This window comes from Solanum lycopersicum, chromosome 11 (genome assembly GCF_036512215.1).
Source record: "Solanum lycopersicum chromosome 11, SLM_r2.1".
Taxonomy (NCBI): domain Eukaryota; kingdom Viridiplantae; phylum Streptophyta; class Magnoliopsida; order Solanales; family Solanaceae; genus Solanum; species Solanum lycopersicum.
The window spans coordinates 16,658,640-16,685,940 of record NC_090810.1 but is presented as its reverse complement, the minus strand read 5'-3'; the positions used below and the strand labels follow the sequence as shown (position 1 = coordinate 16,685,940).

The 27,301-nt window shown below is 36.5% G+C and overlaps 1 long non-coding RNA gene across 1 annotated transcript; it reads left to right on the top strand.

Moving 5' to 3' along the window:
• Positions 1 to 26,485, top strand: LOC138339601 (uncharacterized). The gene is made up of 3 exons (XR_011212449.1): positions 1 to 119; positions 198 to 611; positions 25,870 to 26,485. It is a non-coding gene; the product is annotated as an uncharacterized lncRNA (long non-coding RNA).
• The last annotated feature ends 816 nt before the right edge of the window (positions 26,486 to 27,301 follow it).

The window sequence follows — 27,301 nt, the reverse complement described above, 5'->3', positions numbered from 1 at the left end:
TCCGGCAACGAATGTTGTCAGGATTTAAAAGAAAGTATTAAGACACTAGATAATAGGCTTATCACTCCTGGGGGAGATCCCAAATGGTATAGGCCAGGCGATAGTTTAATAACTTTAAGGTATACATTTTTTAGTTAAGTTTAGTATACTTTACATTTTTTTACTATCTAATTAACGTTGTTCAATTTTTTATTCAGAATATTTCTACTTGGGAGCCAAGACACAATCAAGTCGTTTCGACCACATTTGAGAGGAATTTATCCGCCAGACTATCTGTCTTGCCAAAGAAATTTTGAAATGATGGTGAACGCCTAAATTGGATGTTGTTGCATGTTCAATGTTGAACTGGGTATGTATTCGTTAGGAAAAGTAGGTTGGTTCCACCCTCTAACTGCATCAATCTTGGCTGGATCTACTCTAATACCCTCCTTGGATACAACGTGTCCCATGAAGGCCACAGAACTATACCAGAACTCAAACCTTGAGAGCTTGGCATACCACATCTCTTCGCTCAATAATTGAATTATTATGATCAAGTGTCATACATGGTCTTCCTCAATCTTGGAGTAAACCAATACGTCATCAATGAAAACATTCATAAAAGAATCAAGGTATGGTTTAAACACCCCATTCATCGACTTCATTAATGTTGCAGGGGCATTAGTCAACTCGAAGGACATCACTAGGAACTTATAATGTCCATATTGTGTCTGAAAAGTTGTCTTCGGGATATTTAAAGCCCTAATCTTGAAATGATGATACCCGGACCTCAAATCTATCTTAGAGAACAATGATTATCCTTGTAGATTATCAAATAAGTCATAAATAGTCATATCCGAGGAGCAACCCCTAGAAGTATCATGGTGTACATGACCTCTCAGAGGTCTTATACAAGATCATAGTTATCATTTATCGCATTTTTATAGTAAATTTAGCGGAAAATAAGCAATTACATAACTTTGAATAAGACATAACTTAGGAATCCTTGAACATAAAGATCCCTTTACTTGAATTTGGAAAACACATATCAAACCGTTTACCTTAGAGACATCCTTTAAACTTCCATAACCTACACTCTGTATAAGAAGGTGAAGAAGAATTTTGTTAATACAAAAATGCACTAAGTATGGAAATTATGCAAAAACATGCATTTAAAGAGGACGTTTTGTTAGAAACCATGTATCATGCCTTTTAAAAGATTCTTCAAGAAAAGTTAAACGGGTTTATTTGAAAAGTTAAACTTCACCACCCTCGTTCTACATTCAAGAAAGGAAAAGCAAGCATGCAACCAATCCATTCCCAAAATGATATCAAAATCGAGCATATAAAGTTCTACTAGTTCAGCATGAGAAACTCTATTAGGCAAGTTTATCGGACAACTTCTATACACCCTTTTTGCAACAACAGACTCACCCAACTGGGGTAGACACTATACAAGGTTCATGCAAGATATTGGGTAAAATGTAAAAAACATTTTAGCTACAATAGGTGTAACAAATTATAAGGTAAAACCGAGATCAAGTAAAGCATATACATAAATAGAAAACACTTTCAACATACCCATCACCACATCAGGAGAAGACTCTTCCTAACCCCTAGAGCGGAGAGCATAAAAGTTGTTCTTCTTAGGAGCATCACTACAACCTATTGCTTGAGCTTGACCACACTTGTCTTTGCAATTCATATTAAGGCAATCCCTAACCTTGTGGTCGCTGTAGACACAACCCAAAAAGTTGCCCGTTCCAACAAAGCATTCACCAAGATGACCCTTTCCACACTTGGCACATGTATGTTTCTCATTTGATGGGTTTCCACTCCTTCTCTTTTGGGTTCTAGATTTAGGCACCTTGTCATCATGAGCCTTATAGAACTTGGATGGAACTTGATTAGATAATCTCTTCTTGAACCTAGGATTATCTTGGATATTAATCCTACCCTTTGAAGAACAACTATAAAAAAATCTCGCCCTCGTAGTATCTCCACTCTTTCTCTTAGCGCTTGCCTCCTCCACTTGTCCAACATGAACTATGAGATGAGAAAACTTCATATTGTTATGTAGCATAGCCGAATAACACTGCTCTTGCATGTCCTTCAACACCCCTGTCACAAAGCGACTCATTTCATCCCTTGGATCAAAAACCAACGAAGGAGAATACTTGGACAATTTAGTGAATTTCAAAAAGTATTCAAGCACAGTCATACCTTCTTGACAAAGGTTGATGATCTCCACCACTTTGGCTTCCCCCATCTCTCTACGAAAGAACTGATCAAGATAATACTTTTTGAAGATCTCCCAAATCATAAGATGAACCCCTTAGAGGCCTATAGTCCTTCAATTCGATGTACCAAGTTTGAGACACATCTTTGAGTTGTTTAGTGGCTAACTCGGCATTCTCACTAGTAGTCAACCCCATAAAATAAAGGATCTTGTGGACTTCATCAATGAACTCTTGGGGGTCTTCTTAAACTTTGGACCCATAGAATTTAGGAGGATTCATCCTAGTGAAATCCCTAAGACGGGAGGCTAGGTTATCAACTTGTTGATTTGGTCGGGGTACAACCTCGTAGTTAGCTTGGGCCGTCATGGGTTGGGCTAGAGAAGTGATGTTCTAGTCTAGTGAAGTGATGTCTTGGGACATTTGGAAATGGGCATCCCTTATCTCACCATCCGTTTAAGGTCGAGGAATGGAAGGACCTTGGTCAACATTAGCATCTTCTTCAAGAGGAGGAACTTGATCACCACAACGAGGAACTCACACATTGGTAATATCTTCCTCAAGTATTCGAACTGCATTCCTTCAAGTATTCATTCCCCATAACAAAAATACAAAGTTTATATGAAAGCACAAAATAATTATACTCTAGATGCACGATATTGTATTTTAAAAAAAGAGAGTTTTCTAAGCATCACATAGATTTCTATTCATAAGAATGGCACGTTTTAAAATTTTAAGTAAGAATCTACATCGACGTGGTTTAGAGAGACATCGATGTCAAAGATATTGAACCTTATGCTTTGATACCAAGTTTGTTATATCCGGGAAGCACCTCTTACACGTAACCGGCTTGGTCATCCTCTTTGAGGACTAAGGCTAGCCTCTTAGCATACATCATTACATTAATAAGTTAAAAATATGGAAAAACTCAAAACTTTTCATTACATTTACATTAAGGTTTACATCGACCTCTACATACACATAATATATATTCATATCGAGTATACACAGACCCATCGTATAGGAAGATTACAGAGTCTTCTACTTTTATTACGCATAAGTGTATACATATATATATATATATATATATATATGTAAAACGATAGAACATAGTCTTTAAAGAGTGTCACATCTCAAACCAGATTATAGAAATTGTGGCACAGCCCATATATCAATGTAAAAGAGACACATATAGGTTATAGAATCCGTACTCAAATTATAGAGAAAGAACATAAGAGCCTTAAAAGTAAAAAACAACTTCATATGCTCTATATTGGCATCGCCGTCGAAAAGTGAGGACCTACCCACTTGGATGACTGACAAAGTCCAAGTCTTCTTCAAAGTCGTCTCAAAGAGCCTTCAATGACCCGAGCCTAAAATGTTGGGGAAAAGCGATAAAATGGTGTTAATACACCATTTGTACTAAGTATTAGACCATATGCACATATAAGATCAAATTATGCTAAAAAGGGACATTTACCTTAAAACGTGCTATATTACCTTTTTAAATCCTTATGAAAAATAAAGCAAGTCATATCAATCAACAAGACATGTTCATTAAGTGAAATCAAGTCACATACATATTAATCTACTTGAACCCAAAATCTAATACAACCGTATCATCAAGTAATAACATCACAAGCATAAGTAGGAGTTCATTATATCATAATAAAGCAAGACAACTACTCATGAATCCTCATAAAGTCAACAATTGTCACGACAAACCAAAGCCCCATAACCTTACTTAAGAAATTGACCTAACAAGAACCATTACAATATCCAACTTCACATACCAAAACCTTCAAGGATAAATAACATTATATCTTACAAATATAGACAAAATACAAGTTCATAAGAATATCAGTTACCACATAATGTCATTTAAAAGTAAAGTCATCGTATTATCATCTTTTTCTTTCATTATCATATACATACATAATATCAACCTCTTAGGCTCCCTTCAATACCCCTACCTAGGCTAACAAGAGCTAGTGTGAAATTCGGTGTTATAAATCCTTACCAATGAAAGGTGGTCTAGCATACAAAGTAAAACCAAAAATAAACGTAGCATTCTAGGTGAATCAACTAGCTAGTCTTCCTATGGGGGCAACATAGTTCAAGAACTAAGAGATAGGTTAATCCCTCTACATACTACTTGGCAATTAGGGCCTCCTTTAATGAGAATTCATTGGATGGGTATCCCTCATTGGGAAGTCAACATGACATGTTGAACTATAGGTTGAATCTTCCTCTACGGGAAGTCATCACCTTCCATTGTTAAGTTAACTCGGTGCTAAGCTAAGTTTTTATTTTTGAAATGTCTTTATTAATAATCATAAATTATTGTAGATCATAGGGTCTCATCCTTGTATAATAAACATCATCATAGCTGAATGAGAATTGCATGAGTATAGTACTTTCATTGCAATTAATTTAAGTGAGGTTAGAACATTCATATATTCATTCATGATAAGGCACATTGGTAGTCATCATCATCCTTATAATATTTTTATCTTATCAACCTCACTACCATTGTAAAGAAATATCAATTCAACATCATACCACCCTACCAGTCCTAATACAAGTCAAACTCCAACCCAACATCATGACTTAATCATAATTAACCGTAATTTGAAGTAAAGAATAGGGATCATAAGGCTTATCAAGTCTCATTCATAATCCATCATCAAGGTCTTACCATCAGCCCTTAACTCAACCCAATTAGGTTATAGTTTCATCATCAACCAATAACCAAAATACTTCCAAGGCTAATTGAATCACTACATTAAAATTTATCACTATTTCATAGTTTGAGACAAGGTAGTTAGGTCAATTCACTACATACTTCATATCTTATATCAACTTCTAAAGAACTAGAACGATAGGATTATAATTCATCCTAATCTATTCATGATTGATGCAATAACATAATCTTGTATTAGTTTAATCAATAACCAAGTAAATTAAACCAACATTACACAATTTATTTCAAGTTCATAACATAGTCTTAAGGAGTGAATGTCATCTTCTACAACCTACATAAAATTATCAAGATATATCATAATTAAGTTAGATATATGTTAATCTATTCATAATATATAAAATAAATCATAAACAAATTAATTCATAACATCAATTTCTAGATTGGATGAAACCAACTTGAAAACTCAACTTTTGAAATCACGTTGATGGAACCTTTTGAGGAAAGAGGTCTAAAAGGTGAATTAGATCACATTCCTAAATAAATAATGAAGATTGTTAATGAAAGTTTAATCTTTGCAGCCCTTAAACCCTCCCCTAGATTGATATTCAATGGAGTTCTTTCATAGAGAGAGAAAGAAGAGAGTATTGGGATTGTGAGTTATGAGATTTATAGTTACTCTTAAATAGGTTATGACTTTATATACGGTGCTAACTAAGTTAATTAGACCTCCCCAATTCCCAACTAATTAAATAAAACTTTAATTAATTAATTGAAGCTAACTTAAAAAGTGCAGAAAATTAGACCTTCACAAATGACTTCATGATCGATGTATCGTGGGTCAATCGACGGCTAAACCCCCTTCCATGTTGCACATCCCTGTTTTGATTCAGAGACTGTTCAAAAGAGTCTCTTCCATGATTTTTCTAAGTGTTTGTAGATGGATGGAATAGGCACCCCGCAGATCCACACACTCCCCGTCCTTTCCCTTCCGTGGGTGCACACTGCCCAGGAAGTCCTTGACCCCAAAATGCAATGGTTCTCCTCAAGGGCCCTTGGTTGGTCCTTGGGTAGTCGTACCCAGAGGTTTTGAACATTAATCGACTTTAACACATGTAAGACACCCTTCCACAAATTTTCATTAATTTCCAACTCCTAAAAGTTAGTCAAATATGCTAAGGCACGCTGGTACCTCTTTGAACTAGTTTCTGGACATCATTGACGTTCTTGGACATTTTGGTTTCTAGACTTCCTAAGGAACAATATCTAAACCTTATGACATTTATTTTAGGCATTAGAACACGTCTTGGATTTCCGAAGTGTTACAAAACCACACGGTAACCAACAAGAAAACCTCTAAACACAAGATTAGTGGACAAAATATGGGTACTCCTTACACCCCATCCGAATCTCCATATTACCACTTGCATAAAATCAGTCCAACCTAACAGTTCACAGTTTTAAAAAGTAAATCCCAACAACAACACTCTAACATGTTACATATTCTCAATAACAACTCAATATTCAACAGTGACAAGTTTCACAGAAAAGCACTCACAAGATCACCAAAACACAAATTCAAGTTCAACAATGATAAATTGTGCAATGCCATGAAATGCAATATCAAGTATAGTGATGCATGTCTGCCTTAATGATACACACCCGTTGTCGCTTAGTATGAGACCCATGGGGGATCTATTACTCCATGCATCCATCGCTACATGTGTTACAATCCTTGATAATAGTAATCCTCGTGGAACGTGATACGTCGCTTGAATATAATATCCATTGCAGCGCGTGATACGACCCTCAAAATGGAACATCCTCTTATTACATAACACTTATCACAACCATGTATCAGATGCATTCCAAATGACATGTTAAAATAAACAATAGGAAAATAACCATTATGATAACAAGGAAAAATTGACAACAATGCAACAGTAATATAACATCAACAAATAAGCAATAAGCCACCAAATTGTTCTCAAACGTCACACAAGGAAATATACAAATTTCATAAGCTTAACAAGGGTTCAAAAATCTACTTGCCTTATACCAATCACACAATCACTCCGAGACTTGAGTTTTCTCATTTCGTTGAGCTTCCAATTCAATGCAATCTATTCGAGTACATATTCACAATGAGATTCCAAAACTAACAACACTCATGTCGCTACAGGTTTAGCATAGACCCAAAAGCTTACCCAAATTTATAATTAAGTTTGTCATTCTTGATGCCAATTAACATTTCAACTATCATATTTTCCAAGTTTGAAGCCTAGGGTTAAACTTCAACTTCTCCAATATAATAACTGAAATGATATTTATTCAATTCCTTAACCTGATATTTAATTACCTATCTCAAACATTTAATATTTAGTTATAATGTGATACTTGAAATAAACACTTTAACTATGAAATATAACCGGTCATGCAAAAGAAAAACTCACGAGCTTCCAACAAATTATCCATTTCCGATAATAATTGCATAATGCCATTAATAACACTCACACCCACCATATTTTCACTTCAAATCCCCCTTCTGTAAAACCCCAACAATGTACTAACAACTATCCCGTTCTCATACTTTATTCTAATCCAATTATTGTCTCATTATTGTCATTCATTAGCCCACCATCATATACTTAATTAACCTACATGCCTTAAATTTCCAGAATAGCCTCACTTTCAACTTTATCAAACATACAACAATAAACAATAATTCCCATCCAATATTTTTTAATATTAAATAATTTTTGTTGTTTTATCTATCATTTCTCTCTCTAATTCCAATCATAAATTTTGTCCTCACCGAGCCTCCAAATTTACCCAATTACGAATGACACACTAAATCTGAAAAGAATATTAACTATTCCCTTAAAACTTTCTTGGTCACCGACTTTTACGAAGCTCATTCTACCTACTTTGTAAAGTATTCAATGGAAACCAAAAAAATTATATGTCTGTTAGAGGTGGCTGGCTCAGTTGGACCGATGACATCCATGACACAAGCTACGAATGGCCAGGGTGAACTCATAGAATTGAGTTTGCGAGGCAGCACTCACCATACACTTGATAATTGTGACATTTCTGCAACAACATTCAATAATCATACTCCATATTTATCCAAAAGTAACTGGCTTGAAGGATCTTCCTTGCTAGAGTTAGCCCATTTATATGCGTACCACAAACTCTGGCATGTATATGTTCTAGAACTTTTGCATATTCAACGGCATCAACTCATCTGAGAAGACCTAAATTTGGATTCCTCTAATAAAGGATATGACCACTTAGAAAGAAATTGAGAGTCATATGGTGTATCGACTTCTTCTTGTTAAATGTTGCATTCTCAGGTTAAGTTCCGGTCTTTAAATAACTCTTGATATCAAAATACCATAGAAAACCATCTTGTTCTGAATCAACGTGTAAACAATGGGTTGGTTGTTCTGTTACCTCTATATCCGGAGGATCGATATAACTAGTATCTGGATGTTTAATCATTAAGGCAATGGTGTAAAGAGAATCAGCTAACTCATTATGTGTTGTGGAGTGTGTTTGAATTCAATCTTGTGAAATCTTTTATTAACCTTCTATATATATTGCACATACGGTGTGATCTTCTAGCTCTTCACAACCCATTCTCCTTGAAGCATATGATCAGCAAATCTGAATCTCCAATAACTAGAAACTCATGGACATTCATGTAAATGGCCATCTTCGACCCAAGAGTACAAGCTTCGCATTCTGCCATATTGTTGGTCCAATCAAATTGGAGTTTAGCTGCCATAGGATAGTACCGACTAGATTCTGATACTAAGACCCCTCCAACACCTCTTCCTTGCAGATTTGTCTCTCTATCAAAGAATACTCTCCAACCAGGGTATGCTTCAGCAATATATTCACCCACAAATGATACCTCTTCATCGATAATATAAGTCTTAAGCGGTTCATACTCTTCATTGATAGGATTTTCTACAAGATGATCAGTAAAATCTTGTGCTTTTATTGCTTTTTAAGTCACATACACAATATAAACATTACTTAAAAGAATCTGCCATTTAGCCATATTTTTGGTCGGCATCGCCTTCTAGAAAATATACTTCACCGGGTACATCCTGAAGATGAGGTCGGTTGTATAAGAAAAAATACAATCTCTTAACTTCTGAGCAATCCAAGTCAAATGACAACAAGTTCTCTCCAGAAGAATGTAATGATCCTCATATGGAGTGAATTTCTTTCTTACATAATAAATAGCTTACAATTTCGTCCCTATTTCGTCATGTTGATAAAGCACGCACCCATATGCATTATTAGTGATAGAAAAATATAGCAACAATGGACTCCCTTCTCGTGGAGTAACCAACACTAATGGATGGGACAAATAATTCTTGATGGCATCAAATGCAGTGTGACATTCTTCATTCCATTTTGTCAAAGCATCATTCTTCAATAACTTGATGATAGGCTCACACACCATGGTGGACTAAGTTATGAATAGACTGATGTATTTGAAAATTCCTACGAAACTCATCATTTCCTTTTTCGTAATCAAAGGTGGTAGTTCCTGAATTTTAATGATCTTGGAAGGATCTAGTTCAATTCCCTTTCTGCTGACTATAAACCCCAATAACTTGCCAGTTGGTACCCCAAAACCACATTTGTCTGGATTTAACTTCAAGTTGTAACGACATAGGTGATCAAAAAACTTTTTCAAGTGAGTGAAGTGGTTCGAACTCTCGCGGGACTTGATTATGACATCATATACATACACCTCAATCTCTTTGTGAATCATTTTATGGATAATGTTCATCAAAACCCTCATATAAATAACCCCGACATTTTTAAGACCAAACGGCATCACCCTATGATGGTATACACCCCAAGTCATAATGAACGTTGTCTTGTCTGCATCTTCTTCATCTATCAAGATCTGGTAATAACCTACGAACAATCCACAAACGATAATATCTCATGCGTAGCACAGTAATTGATTAGAATGTGAATGTTCGGCAACGGAAAATTATCTTTTGGGCTTGCTTTTTTGAGATCTCTGTAATTGACACAAATTCTAATCTTCCCATATTTCTTGACAAACGGAACAACATTGCCCAACCAAGTCAGATACTGCGTTTCTTCCACTAATTGATTCTCGGTTTGTTTAGTAATCTGTTCTTTAATCTTTAAACTTAACTCAGGCTTGAACTTCCAAGACTTTTGTTTTACTGTACTAAAACCTTGATTAATGAGCAATATATGGGAAACCACATTTGTACTCAATTCTAGAATATCGTTGTAAACCCATAAAAATATGCCAATGTACTCACTAAGAAAATGAAACCGGTCCCTTCTTTGAATTTCATTCAAATGGACACTAATTTTGACCTCTATGATGCCCTCCTCATCTCCAAGATTCATAGTCTCAAATTCCTCCAAATTTGGCTTATGTTGATTCACATATCGGAACTCTTTAGCAACATATTTTGGAACCTCATTTTCTTCTTCGTTTTCTTCACATTCATCATCACCTGCCTCATTTTGTTTGATTGGTTCTTGACATGACATGACATTGGCAGGTTTTAAATTAATATTACTGAAATCATAAACACACAAAGTTAGAAAAATATATATAGCAAATAAGTAAATAAACAAATTTTCAACAAAAGAGGCTTTCATTCAAATCTAAAAACAAGTGCAAACTTTGGCCATGGCAGAGGGTTTGCCTTTTTAACATAACAAGGGAATTTCAAAAACTTAACCAATTAAAAATTGCAAAATGATGGGTCTCGGGCCTCTTTCAGACTACCATCGATGTTCAAAACATGCATAAATATATGTATATTCTACCTAAGGCGTTGAGGGAATCAACAGTGGCATGAAGGTCTAGTTCTGCAGTTGCTCCGCTGGATCAGCATCGCGGATACTAGATGTTTCGACCTCATCTTTTATAATAGCATAAATTTCTTCAAAAAGGCCCAGACTCCTTCCCCAAGGCCATCATAATCGTCATACCCTCGAGCTCGAAATGACTAATAGAGATGAGGAATAGTTCTAGCCAATGGTTGATCAATATTCTTGCTCTTCATCTCTGCTTCACCTTCTGTGGGGACGTACCCCAAACTAAACCTTTCTCCTTTTGCGGGAATTTGGATAGGCTCGAAAACTCCTTGAAAATTCCTTCCAGACCATAAGCCTCGTTCGAAACAATTCTTAAGCATCAAAGTAGTAATAAATCTTGTATACATAGGCATAGGAGGTTATAGAGCCAAATAATCATCACTAGCATTTCCCAGCTCCACCGTGTAAGTATTGCAGCCTCGGGAAACTTCATGAACAATTAGCACAGACCCATTAAAATGGCTTCCTTAACCATTAGTAACCATTTGTTGATCTTTTCAGACGAATTTCATTATTTGGTGAATGGTAGAAGGCACAGCCCCAGCCATGTGGATGAAAGACCTTCCCAAAAGAATGTTGTAGCTAGTGTTGATGTCCAAAACCTAAAACTCCACATTGAGCTCTGCAGGACCCATCTGAATGATGAGGTTTACTATACCCAGTGTGTCTCTTTGCAACCCATCAAAAGCCCTCACATTGACTTGGTTCTGTTTAAGCTTTCCCTAGTCAAATTTTAGAAGCCTCAAAGTCAATAGTGGGCAAATATTGAGACCGGATTTGTCATCAACCAAGACCCGCTTTATAATCCTTTCTTGACATGAAATGGTGACATAAAAAGCATTGTTGTGTATCCTATCTACGAACGGTAACGCTTTGCCAGTAAAACCTAATTCTTTGCCTAAGATGACCTGGTTGATCATAATTGTTCCATTGTTGTTGTCGGTGCCCACATACACGTACATGTCATCCTAAGACTTCATCAGGTCTTTCTATGTAGCAGTGAACTCGTTAACAAGTCCCACACAAAAATGTAAATCATAGTCTTCTCTAGATGATTCACAATCGAATAGTCCTTTGGCTGCATTTTCCTCTAAAAATCTTCAGCTTCGGCCTAACTTGTTGGCCTCTTTGCTTGGTCTTATTCTGCCCCCCATGAGCCAACTCTTCCAGCATATAACATCTATAAGACCTGTGCGTACCTAGAGCAGAATCAGTTTTAATCACGAACCTTGCTCGGGCGGGAGTTTCTATCGGCCCTGACACATTTGGGGAACACCCCCTATACGTAACCAGCATCGTCGTCCTCATTAAGGACTAGGACTATCCTATTAGCATACATCATTAAATTCATAGGCTAAATGCGGAAAATTTAAAACTTTTCTTCTATAAGTATCATGAGGTTTACAATTACCTCTCACATACGCATAATATATTTATATCGAGTATAATTAGACCCTTTGTATTAGAAGATTACATAGTCTTCTACTTTTATGACAAACATATATATAAGATACAAGATAGTCTTAAAACGTATGTCTCACCTCATAACAATCTAAACAACAGTATAACAATTGGGCATAGACTATACATCAATACAATAAAAGTCGCATATAAGCTATACAATCTTAGCACTCATATGAAAGGAAATGAACAAATGTCTTTAAGACTAATCATCATCCAATGCTAGATAGTGGCATTGACCTCAAAGTGGTGAGGATCTACCCATCTTGGAGAATGAGGATCCATGTCTTCTTCAAATGGTCTCAACCTGGTCAACGATCGAAACGTAAAATATTGGGGCAACGGGAGAAAATGGGGTTAGCACATCACTAGTGCTAAGTATAGGAACAATGCACTCACAACATAGAAACCATGCTTGGAAAGGGACAATTTGTAAAGATATGCCAACTTACTCTAAAATCTAAACTTTTATAAACAATTAGGAATCATATGAACCAATAACCACATAATCCTTGATACAATATCATATCCAACACAAGACCAATAATATAAAGTCAATTCAACATAGATATAGCCAAACAACCTCCACATCATAGTATAAACATAAGACATATATAAGAACTTCATAACATTTGAACATAGACAAATCCCTTACCCATATCCCCTCATTAAACAAGTGCAATGATCAAGAGAATCCCTATAACCTCAGTTAATAAAGTAAACCAAAACAAAGGACCATAAGAAATGCTTAACTTCACATAACATAACATTAAGAGTAATTATCATCATACATTGGCATTATAACCCAACATCATGCTCATAAAGAAATCATCATATAGAGCCAATAACATGTAAAGTCGATATATACATTACGTATATGTTATAAGAACACAAGAACAACCTCCTAAGGATGTCCTCAATGCAAACTAGTGCAAGGCACATACCCCTACCTAGGCTAAGTCAAACCTCATTAGCCACCCTAGTTAGTGCTTACTTCATTTTAATTTCGGGAACACTTGCCTTAACCAACATACACCACATGACCTAATATGGAATCGGGTGTCATGGAACCCTACATCGAAAGAAGGCGGAGTACCATCGAAGATAGTACCAAAACATGAACTAGAATTTATGTAGATCCACTAGATAGTATTCTTATTGGGGCAACATAGTTCAAGAACTACGAGCTGTAGTTGGGACCCTATTTATGTACATCACAGTAAAGTCTCCAATATCTTTGAGTATAATGATGCACCCTACCTTCTCTGTTTTGAAAGGTGTCACTGCTCACATCTTGTTTACTCGGTGTTAAGCTAGTGTCCCTTTTTAAAATGGCTTTTATTAATAAGAATAAGTTAGTTTAGGTCGTAGGAGACTACACCTTGAATATCGTCATAATTATCTCGTTAGGAATTGTATTAGAATCAACTTTCAATACATCCTTTATAGTGAGATGAACATCATATACCACATTATTGTAATGCACACAAATGAGTCAACATCATCCTTATATCATTACAACCTTAACACGGTCTCACAATTCATAAGAAAATACATTTCAGTATCAACATCATACCATCCTAATAAATCCATTCACAACACACATACTTCAATTGAATCACCCTCAATAGGTAAAAGTCATCACAATAGAGTTAAGGTTTGAACATCACAAAGTCATACCTCTTCCTCTTCCAAAGCTATCATCATGGTCATACCATCAACCAATACAGATTCACTCATAAATTGGTATAATAACAACATAGAACAGTGATTCACACATTAACTAAGCCAATTGTATCAATACTAGATAATTCAATTCAAGATCACAACCTAGGGTTAAGGGAAAAAGTTCATCTTCCAGAAACAATATCAATTCATCAAGAAGTAGTATAATTGAATAATACTAAACTTTAATATATTCATAATAACCAAAAATAATCATAAATAAAGCAATTCACAAGATAAATCTCGTATTGGAAGGAAACCTACATGAAACTCAACTTTTTGAAATCAATTTTTGAAGAACCCTTTGGGGAATGGAATCCCAATGGTGAAAGGTTCCCATACCTTGAGAATTGATGAAGGTTGATGGAGAAAACTTTATCTTTGCAGCCCTATAACCCTCTTAACCTTTGTCTTCTATGGAGTTTATTTGGGAGAGATAAAGTGGAGAGAAGGAAGAGCAATTGGGTTTTGACAATTATGAGAGATAAGTGAGGTTCAGGCTTAGGGTAGTTTATATAGTCATTTAACTAACTTAATTAACCAACCCCTAAACTATAATTTAAACCTTAACTAACAAAATAATTAATTTTACCAACTTAAACTTATCAGTGAAACAGTGGCCTTGACCTACGAACCCCCGACAACGGGCCAAAGGTCAAACGACGGGAACTACTCATGGCCATCCTGTGCAGTCGTCGTTTGAGATTGAGACCTTCAAAAATGGACCCTTGACCAAACCTCTATATGTTGGTATATGTATGCAACTGACACCCCGTCAACCATCCTACGTTCTGTCGCCAGCATTCTATCGATGGACACTGTCCACACTTCCTTAATTGGCAGTTTTTTGCCAAATTGTAAGGCTCCTCATGAAGGACCCTTGGTTTGTCCTTGGGGGTTCATACCCATACGTTTCGACTATAAACCAAATCTAATACGTATTAGACATCTTACTACGAAATCTCATCGAAATTCGACTCCTAAAACCTAGTAAAATAGACTAAGGCACACTAGCACCTCTTGAGCTACTTTCTTACGTAATGGATGTTCCTTGACATTTTGATTCTTAAACTTCCTAAATTACTATTGTTCAGTATTATTGACCCTAAAACTGTGACACAACCTTTAGACCCCCATGTTAGGCTCTATAATACGTCATAGACTTTTGAAGTATAACATTACCCCCCTTAGGAACATTCGTCCATGAATGACACTAAAATCTTTTGGTAGGAATAGACTCAAGACTAGCATCCCAACAAACAAAAACACCTAATAACATGAATGTCAACTCAATCATGACATTCACAGCAATTCAAAACTTCAATCACTATACATAAAAGCTCAAAACACAGTATGAGGAATTTCATTCACACAACAACATGAGCTCAACATATCATTAGGGAATCTATTTTTGACAAAAATCAACCTATCAAAATGCTCAATATTATTTAATAAAGACTCAACATACCAAAATGCACAAGATAAAGTCAAGACAAATAAAAAGCAAAATTTTCTTTTTTTAGGCATGAAATTCACTATAACTCCTTATAACATGCACCTTTTTGCACAAATTCACAAAAAATCAAGACAACTTCAAATTTACTCATTCTTTTAATTATTAGTAAGAACAACTAACCTTCATTAGGAAAGAGATGAGGATAACGGGAATTCATGTCGTCCTCGGCCTCCCAGTTGCTCCCTCAACTAGGTAGTTTCTCCATAACACTTTTAGGGAGGCTCCCTCTTTGTTCCTCAACATCTTCACTTGACAGTCAAGGATTTCAACCGAAACCTCCTCATAAGAGAGGTTCTATTTCACACCAATACCTTTGGTAGTAAGAATGGACTCGGGATTACCAATGTACTTCTTAAGCATGGACACATGGAAAATCGGATGAACCGAAGATAGTTCACTAGGGAGTTTCAATTCATATGAAACCTTTCCCACTCTTTGTAAAATCTCATAGGGACCCACATAACGAGGAATTAACTTCCCCTTATTCCCAAACATAACCACTCCTCTCATGGGTGAAATTTTTAAATGTACTTTATAACCTTATTCAAATCCAACGTGTCTCTTATCCTATGATCGGCATAAGACTTTTGTTGACTTTAGGATGTTTGCAGCGGTTTCTTATGATATGAACTTTTTCTAAGGTCTTATAGATCATATCAAGACCAAGAAGCAATGACTCGCCAACCTCAAACCACCTAATAGGAGATCTATACCTCCTACCATACAAAGCTTCAAAAGGAGCCATATATATGGATGAAAGAAAACTATTATTAGAACTCCACCATAGGAAAATGTTCATCCCAACTTCACATGAAGTCAATGACACAAGCTCTAACCATATCTTCAAAAGTTTGAATAGTATGCTCCGCTTGACCATCCGTTTGAGGATGAAAAGTAATGCTCAACTTCACTTGAGTACCCAAACCTCTTAGAAATGACCTCCAAAATCTAAAGGTGAATTGAGCACCCCTATCCAATATGATGGACAAAGTAACCCCATGAAGACTCACTATATTGTCAATATGGATTCTTTCATAATCTTCAACGAATAATTAGACTTGACAGAAATAAAGTGAGCTGATTTGGTTAATCTATCCACCACCTTTCATATAGAGTAATATTGTTCTTGAGTAACAGACAAACCAACTATGAAACCCATGGTAACATATTCCCACGTACAAGTAGGAACTTGGATCTCTTGTAGTAAAGCACCTAGCTTTTGTTGCTCGGCTTTCACTTGCTCGCAATTTGGACACTTTGAAACACATTCCTCAATGTCCCTTTTTAAGCCATCCCACAAAATCACTTCCCTAAGATCATGATACATCCTAGTAGAACCGAATGAATGGATTAATGGGCTCAATGAGCTTTCTCAAGAATACGATCTCTCAAATCATCAACATTAGGCACACACAATCTCCCTTGGAACCTAAGAACACCATCCCACCCTTAGGAGAATGACTTATTCATATTTCCAAGAACCGATTCCTTCAACTCCATCAATAATGGATCAAATTTTTGCTTAGACTTTACCACAACACCCAAAGACAACTCGGAGTTATGACTTACTACAACACCACCATTAGGAGAATCTTCAATTTAAACCCTTAAATGAACCAACCTATGAAGATCAATCACTACGTTTCTCTTTTATTATTCCACATGGGCCACACTTCCCATGGACAGACGACTTAGAGTGTCCACCACTATATTAGCCTTATCGGGGTGATAGAGAACAAACTTGTCGTAGTCTTTTAACAACTCTAACCATCTCCATTGCGGTAGATTCAACTGTTTTTGAGTGAATACATATTGAAGACTTTTATGGTTCATATACACACAAACATGAACCCCATAGAGATAATGCCTCCATATTTTCAAGGAAAATACCACGGCCGCTAACTCAAGGTGATGAGTCGAATAATTCTTCTCATGAAGTTTAAGTTTCCTAAAAGCATAGGCTATAACTTTGTCATGTTGCATAGCAACACACCCTAACCTAACTCGGGTTGCATGACAATATAGCACAAAGCCTTTAGTACCCTCCGGTAGGGTCAATACTGCAGCAGAAGTAAGCTCTCCCTTCAATGTTTGGAAGCTTCGTTCACATGCCTCCAACCGATCAAATTTCACATTCTTTTGGGTCAAGGTTGTTAAGGAGAATCAAGAGATAAAAACCTGTCGATAAACCTTCTATAATATTGGCTAGGCTTAATAAACTCCTAATATGCGTAGGAGCAAAAGTTCTATGCCAAATTTTTACCACTTCAGTCTTCCTTAGATCAACCTCTACACCCTCACTAGAGATGATATGAACAAGAAACTCTACCAACCTCAACCAAAACTCACATATGTAATACTTGATGTTCCTTAGCACTTGTAACACAACTATCAAATAGTCCATGTTTTCACCCTCATTTTTCGAATATACAAAGATGTCATTAATAAGATAATGAAAAAAGACTCTAGGTAACTTCAAAACACCATATTCATTAGGTTCATAAATGCCTCGGTGCATTAGTGAAATAAAAATATATTACTAAGAACTCATAGTGACCATATCTTTTTCGAAATGTCATCTTGGCAATATCTTCAGCTCTCACCCTAAGTTAGTGATATCCTGACCTCAAGTCAATCTAGTAAAAGTAACTCACACCTTAGAGTTTATCAAATAAATCATCAATCCAAGGGAGAGAATACTTTTTCTTGATTGTGACCTTGTTTAGTAGGCAGTAATCGATACACATTCTAAGGGACCCATCTTTCTTTTTCACGAACAATAACGGAGCACCACATGGAGAAATAATGGGACGAATAAAGCCCTTGTCTAGTAAAACTTTGAGTTGAGACTTCAACTCCTTTAATTCGTTCAGATCCATCCCATAAAGAGGAATTGAAATGGAGTTCGTATTCGGTAGCAAGTCGATAGCAAAATCAATTTCCCATTCGGGAGGAATACCGGGAAGATCATTAGGAAAGACTATCAGAAATTCACTCACTATGGAGACCGACTCAATGGGAAAAACTTCAAAGTCTAAGTCTTTCACTCTTACAATATGGTATAAACACCCCTTAGATATTATCCTACAAGCTATCAAGCAAGAAACGATACGACCTCTAGGAATAGAACTCCCCCCCCCCTTCCACTCTAAAGTGGACTCATTTTTGAAAGTTAAACTTCACTACCCTTGTTCTACAATCTATGGAATCAAAGCAAGCATGAAACCAATCCATAACAAAAATGACATCAAAATAAAAAATATCAAGTTCTACTAGTTCGACATAAGGAACAGTATTGGGATACATTAAACGGAACTTTTTATACACAATTTTTCCAATAACAGAAGCACCCACTGGGGTAGATACCAAAAAAGGTTCACTCAACATATCGGGTAATATGTCAAACTTCTTAGCTACTAAAGCAGTAACAAATGACAAGGTAGCACCAGGATCAAATAAAGCATACACATCATTAGAAAAGACTTTCAACACATCGGTCACCACATCGGGAGAAATCTTTTGCTCACCTCTAAAGATGAGAGCATAAAAACAATTCTTCTTCGGAGCATCACCATTAGAACCACTTGATTGATCTTGACCAATACCTTGTCTTGAACCTTTAAATTTGGGCAATCCTTAACCTTGTGGACACTCTTGCCACAACCAAAGCAATTATATGTCCCAATGAGGCAATCACCATAATGCTTATTGCCACACTTTCAATAAGTTAGCTTCTTGGTTGGTGAACTAGTACCCATTCCATTTTCAGAATTAGGGTTAGACACCCTATCATAATTAGCCTTAGGGAACTTGGAAGGAACTAGATTATAAAACCTCTTTGTGAACCTAGGGTTGTCTTGGATATCAATCGTACCCTTTGAAGAACCACCATCATAAGACCTTTCCCTATTGGCATCCCTACTCTTCCTCTTAAACCTTGTCTCTTCCACTTGTTGAGCATGAACCATGAGACAATAAATGATCATATTATCATGTAATCCAAACGACATTCTTCTTTCTAGTCATTCAACACCCCCATCACAAAGCGGCTCATTTCATCCTTAGGGTCAGAAACCAACGAAGGAGCACACATTGACAATTTAGTAAATTTCAAAGAGTAGTCAAGTACACGCACACCTCCTTGTTTAATTTTGATGAATTATTCCACTTTGGCATCCCTCTAATCTATAGGAAAGAACCTATCAAGAAAATCCTTCTTAAAAATCTCCCATGTCACCAGTCCACTCCTTAAAAGACAATAATCTCTCCATTGGACGTACCAAGTTTGGGTGACATGTTATTGAGTTTGTAAGTGGCTAACTTGGCCTGCTCACTAGTAGTCAACCCCATAGCATAGAAAATCTTGTAGGTTTCATCAATGAACTCTTGAAATTCTTCCTCCAATTTAGATCCATAAAAAGTAGGGGGATTCTTCCTCGTTAAATCCCTCAAACAGGAGGCCATGGTGCCAACATGTTGGTTTCCTTGGGTATAGCTTGTCGATTAGCTTGGGCCATCATGTCTTGTGCTTGAGTGGTGACAACTTGTCCTGTGAAGTAATGGCTTGGGCCATTTGTAGAAATCTTGCCCTTATGTCCCCATCCGTCAAACACAGAGGATTAACACGATGTTGATCATCATTAGCAACTTATTCAAGAGCAGGGACTTGATTGCGTCGGGGAGGAACTCATACATTGCCAATTTCTTCATCAATTCTTTGAGCGGATGTTCTTTGAGTATTAATTTCCTATAATCACAATAAAAGGATTTTATGCTAAGGTCACATAGAGTTAAGACTCTCGAGGCACGATATTGGATTTTTAAAAATAAGAGAGTTTCCTAAGCATCAACTAGTTTCCTATATATTAGTGTTGCACGCTTCACAAAGATGAATAAGAATCTACGTAGACGTGGTTAAATGAGACATCGACTCTAAATATATTTAACCTCATGCTCTGATACCAAGTTTCAAGGGAGCATCCCGTAGACGTAATCGGCATTGGTGTCCTCAAAGACGACTAAGACTAGCCTCTTAGAATACATCATTACATATTTACGCTAAAATGGAGAAAAATTAAAACTTTTCTTCTATATCTATCATGAGGTTTACATAGACCTCTCTCATAAACATAATATATTCATATCGAGTATACTTAAACCCTTCATATAAGAATATTACAAAGTCCTCTACCTTTACGGCACACATATATATAAGATACATTATAGTCTTAAAACAAAAGTCTCATCTCATAACCATATAAACAAGAGTATATCAATTGGGCATAGTCCACACATCAATACAATAAGAGCCACCTATAGGCTATACAATCTTAATACTCAAATGAAAGGAAATGAATAAAGTGTTTTTAAGACTAATCAACATCCAATGCTAGAATGTGGCATTGCACTTGAAGTAGTGAGGACCGACCTAACTTGGGGAATGAGGATCCAAGTCTTCTTAAAATAGTCTCAGCCTTATCAACGACCGGAACCAAAACTGTTGGGAAAAAGGGAGAAAATGGGTTTAGCACATCACCTGCAATAAGTATACAAAAAATGCACTCACGACATACAAACCTTGCTTGGAAAAAGAAAATTTGTAAAGATATGCCAACTTACTTTAAAATCCCACTTTTATGAAAAATTAGGAATAATATGAACCAATAACCACACATTACTCAATACAATATCATATAGAACACAAGACCAACAATACAAAGTCAAGTAAACATATATATAGCCAAACAACCTCTACATCATAGTATAAACATAAGACATATATAAGACCTTCATAACATTTGAACATAGACAAATCCCTTATCCATGACCCCTCATTAAGCCTACAAGTGAAATAATTAAGCAAATCCCCATAACTTCACTTATTAATGAAAACCAAAACAAAGGACCATAAGCAATGCTTAACTTCACATAACATAACATCAAGAGTAACCACCATCATACTTTAGAATTATAACCCAATCTCATGCTCCTAAGAATATCACCATATAGAGTCAATAACATGTAAAGTCAATATATACATAACGCATACATTATAAAAACACAAGAACAACATCCTAAGGCTTCCCTCAATGCAAACTAGTGCAAGGCATGTGTATAGTCCCATACCCCTACCTAGGCTAAGTCAAGCCTCATTAAGTCACCCTAGTTAGTGTTTACTTCATTACTTCATTTGCTTTCTTGAACACTTCTCTTAACTAACAATGATTACATGAGATAATGTTAAATTCGGTGTCATGGAACCCTACACAAGAAAAAAGACAGACTACTTGCCAAGGTAGTACCAAAACATGAACATAATCGTCTATGTGGATCCACTAGCTAGTATTCTTATGGAGCAACATAGTTCAAGAACTAGGAGATGTAGTTTGGACCCTATTTATGTATATCACATAATAGTATCCAATCTCTTTGCGTATAATGGTGAACCCTACCTTCCATGTATAGGAAGGTCTCACACCCTCACATCTATTTCACTCATTTCTAAAGCTAGATTCTTTTTTTGAAATGTCTTTCATTAATAATCATAACTTCGTTAAGGTCGTAGGAGAATACTCCTTGTATATCATCATTATTACTTCATTAGGAATTGAATGAGAACCACCTTTCCATACATCCCTTAGAGTGAGAGTAACACCACATACCATATCATATAATGCATTCAAACGAATCAACATCATCCTAATATCATTTTAACCTTAACATGATATCATAATTCATAAGATAATAAATTTAAATATCAACATCAAACCATCCTAACCAATCCAATCACAACACACATACTTCAATTGAATCACCATCATTAGGAACAAGTCATTACGATAGAGTTAAGGTTTGAAGATCATAAAGTCATAGCTCTTCCTCTTCCAAAGTCATCATCATGGTCTTACCATCAACCAATACAAATTCGCTCATAATTTATCATAATATTAACATAGAATAGTTACACACATATTAACCAAGCCAATTGTATCAATACTAGATAATTCAATTTAAGATCATAACCTAGGGTTGAGGGAAAAAGGTCATCTTCCACAAACTAGGTAAATTCATAAATAAGTAGTATAATTGCATCATAATACATGTTAATCTACTCATAATAAACAAAAGGAATCATAAAATATGCAATCCACCAGATCAATTTCGTATTGGAATGAAACCCATATGAAACTCAACTGTTTGAAATCAATTTTGGAAAAACCCTTTGCAGAAAGGAATCTCAAAGTTGAAAGGTTCCCATACATTGTTAATTCATAAAGGTTGGTGGAGAAACTTGATATTTGCATCCCTAGAACCCTCTTGACCTTGGTCTTCTATGGAGTTTTTTGGGAGAGAGAAAGAGGAGAGCAGGAAGAGCAATTGGGTTTTGAGAATTATTAGAGTTAAATGAGGTTTTAGGCTTAGGATAGTTTATATAGTCATTTAAATTACTTAATTAACCGACCCCTAATCACTAATTAAACCACTAACTAACTAACTTCATTAATTGACTCAACTAATACTTATCAGTGAAAGTGTCCCTGACCTAGGAACACCCGACCAACGGGCTATTGGTCAAACGACGGGCAGTATTCATGGTCGTCATATGTAGTCGTCGTTTGCGAATGAGACCTGCCAAAATGGAGCCTTAGCCAAAATTTGAAGTGTTGGTCGACGTAGGCAACCGACGACCCATCGATCAGCCTACACTCCGTTGCCTATAGTCGGTCGATCGGCACTGTTCACACTTCCTTACTTTGCATATTTTTGCCAAATTGCAAGGGTCCTCATCAAGGACCCTTGGTTTGGTCCTTGGGGATCGTACCTAGAAGTTTTGACTATAAAAATCCTCTAATATGTATTCGACACCTTACTACTAAATCTTATCAAATTCCAACTCCTAAAACCTAGTCAAAAAGGATAAGGCACATTAGCACCTCTTGAACTAGTTTTCGGGCATCATGGACGTTCGGTGATGTTTTGATTCTAAAACTTCCTAAATGATTTTTTTTTTCAACATTATTGACCCTAAAACAATGGCACAACCTTTAGACCCCTATGTTAGTCTCTAGAATACGTGTTATACTTTCAAAGTACATGCACCTAGGCAATTGCCTTCCCTATAGTCAGAATCACGAACTCCTTTTGATCTCTTATGCTCAATGAAGCTACAGCCTTTTCTAGTTCGTCATGAACGATGGGTTCTATTGATATAGTCACGCACCAATCATCGTCTATCTCTACCAAATTGGTACTGACGCCCCCATGATTTGGCAAAGGATTATTGTTGACATTGGGTGTGGTTGTCAGGAAGGAGATCACATTCTTGTAAATCAGATCTTAGATTTTTTTTTGAGGTTAATACAATCCTATGTATCATTCCCAATGCTACTGGAATGATATACACACTTCTGATCGGATTGTAAAATATGGAGCTAGTATCCATGGCTTGGGCCACACTAGATGGATATAACCTGCCACAATCAATCGCTCGAAAAGATATGTTCATCTTTCGATGAGTGGATTAAAATTTTTGGTGGATTATTTCTCAAATCAGGGATGAGGGGGATCGTAGTTGCCTTGTTGAGGGGGAGGCCTCTGACTATAATTTTGGACGTTCAGACGGGGAGCTTTATATCTTTGTTAGGGATTAGTCTAGTAATTTGGTAGTGGAGCTTGGTAGTTCGGGGAAATTATGGTAAACTCGAGTTGGGGCTTGATATGTCTGGGGAGGCATTTGATAATTGGACTGCACCTTAGCAAGGTTGGGAGAGATGCCTCGGTAATAATGAGATGGAGTTTGGTAAGATGGAGCAGAATTTCGGTATGTGAAAGGTGGAGTTTGAAAACTGGGAGGGGAGCATTTTGGTAAGTGGGAGGATGGGTATTTTGATAATTGACTTGTGCGTAAAAATCCAGGTATGGACTCTGTGAGGGTCGAGAATGACATTGGTGACGATGATCTCCTTGGGGTCTTTTTTTCCTCATAAGAGACAGAAAACACATTGTCACTTTTCTTTTATCAACAAACCCGAGGATCCAGGCGAACCAAAAATATAGGCAATCTTCCCGATTCTCATTCCATCTTTGATAATCTCACCTACCTTGACTATCTCAACAAATTTGTCTCTAACGAGCAACATGATTCTGTCATAGTATTCAGGTTCCTAAACTCGCACAAATATTTCATCAATTTCTTTCTCAGACATGGGAGGTCAAACTCTAGCTGCTTCCTTTGCCATCTATATGTGAACTCTTTGTAGGGAATAACTATCGGGAACAATCTCCACATTAGAAGCAAATTGTTCAATGAAATCCTTAGCCAGGGCATTACAGTTAGGCCACTGCCTTGTTTCGAGATATGTAAACCACTCCAGAGCCACTCCGCTCAGACTTCAGCTAAACAGCCGTATTAGGACAACTCATTTCTCCCAACTCCAACAAGCTGGTAAAAGAAGGCCCTTAGATGCGCTAAGGGATTCCCTATTCCTCCAGAAGTGTAGAATTTTTGCATCTTGAACCCTTTTGGGAGGTCCAAATTCAAATGAATGCATAAATACTTATAGCTCAAACCGGCGACCTCAAGAAAACATTTGAACTCATTCAATATCTTTCGAATCTCCTCTTTTATATCAACCTTCGTGGCCTGTTCTTTCAACCTCCACTCTCTTTCATGTTCTTTAGTGGTCCAGCTCTGAACCGTTCACGTCATGCTTATTAGGAACGGGGATTTATAAAGTAGTTTTTTGGGGTAAAGGTCGAGAAACAAAGGAACTTGGGGCATTCTAAGTGGTTTGGTAGTTTTGAGAAAATAATTGGGAATTGGTGTGTTGATTTTGGTGATGGAGGGGTGTTAGGGGGTTATATGTATTTTGGTTTTGTGGGGGTCGAGCGGTTTGATGGTTGGTATTTTGAGGGGGAGGGGGCATTAAAGGATTGGTGTTTTGAGGAGGGATGGGGTCTGATAATAAACTCAGGCGTATTGAGGATTTTGCGCAGTTAAGTTTATGACCATGGGATTCTCACTAGAAGTGGAAGGTGTGTTATAAACTTGTTCCATGTTTGAAAATAGAAAGTACAGCGGAGACATTCCATTTGTCGAAGCATTGGCAGTAAAACACAGTGGAGGTAGATATTGTATCCTCTGCATTTCAACCCTCATCTTGGCAATTTGTTGAATCAACTGCATCATTGGTTCATTTTGATCTGTGATGGCAAGTTTAGCCACCAAAACTTCAGTCAGGCTGATTAATGTATCGTGGTTTCACGGTACTTTTAATGTTTTTTTCTTAAGTTTAGTATGTCTCTAAGGCCTTTTTGTAGTAATTTTGATATTTCTTTATTTGTGTTTACAGGAAAGATGTCCAAAATGGAAATGTAGAAAACTGTGCCGAAATCAGTGAAGAAGTGATAACCTGGAAGCCATCAATGGTTCCTTGACCCATCGACGGTTATACGTGTTTATCTTTGACTGGAGGTTCAAGCATTTGGAAGCAACTCGGGGAAATCTGACCAAGTGTGGGGCTACACAAGGATGGACAGTCTGTCGACTGATCAACGGACCGTCCTGGCAAACAGTCATTTCTAACAGAGAGTAGTCCGAGCACCGACTTGAAGAAATCACTAAGTATGGAAGGATGGAGACATCGATGGATAGTAAGTTAGAAGACTAACCATGTTGTTGGTCCGTCGATTGTAACAGAGAGGATGCAAAAGTGAAGGCTGAAGAAAAAGTAAAGAGTAGACCGACGGAGGCAGTCGACGGTTTGTCGTTCTGTTGAATCGTTGATTGAAGACTCTTTTTGGGACAGATTTTCTTTATAGAGTTAAAAACCTCATTTTTAGGGTTAGACTTTTTTTTATTTTTCCTACTCTTGTTATTGGTAGTTGAACTTTGGATTTTGGGTATTACTTCAAGTTTCCGAAATCGATTCTCAAGATATTTTCTTTAATTCAAGTGTTATTTCTTGATTTTCTTCAAACCTATCAAAGTAAGTACATGAATTCTTGTTTAATAATTATGAATTGTATATTTCTAATCATCGGTAACTAAATCGACAACTAGGGTTGTGGGAACCATGGGTAATTAACAAGGTAAAACTAGCTAAATAACAATTCTAGAATAGGTTCTTGCATGTATTGATAATTGTTTTGTTTAGAAGTCTTTTGAACGAGCGCACGCATTAGAACTTGCCCTATTTCTACTTGTCGGACCAAGGAGGTAGTTGATAGGAAAATAATTATCAACATACATTTAGTATATATTATCTAATAGGCTAGTTTCAATTGATGAAATGTAGTAACTTAGCTATAAATTGAATATGATGCTTAATATGAGGTAAAAGTTGGCATGACCCGGATTCTGGAAACCGAATCGCAACCGGCATCGTTGACCTCGCAGAAGTCACAGACAAGCCTCTTCTTGCATTCATCACATTTATACGGTTAATTTTAGCAAAAAATTTACAACATTTTGTTTATAGTTGAAGTATATATAGACTTTATATAAACGCATATTTGTAAGGAAGTTTATCACTCATACATCAACCATCTAATTATAACATCATGCAACTTGAAAGAAATGGAATTTCATGTCATACGTAATATTTGCCAAAATGGCATCATTACAAGCGTCTAAATAAAATAGGAAAGAAACACTAGTGGAACATATTCCACTATTTTAAACCTACTACTAAGAAAGAAATATAAAGGCATGCATTCTCGATGCATGAGGACTTACCAATTCCGGATGAAATCTCTTGAGTCCGAACAGCTGCAACGATACCC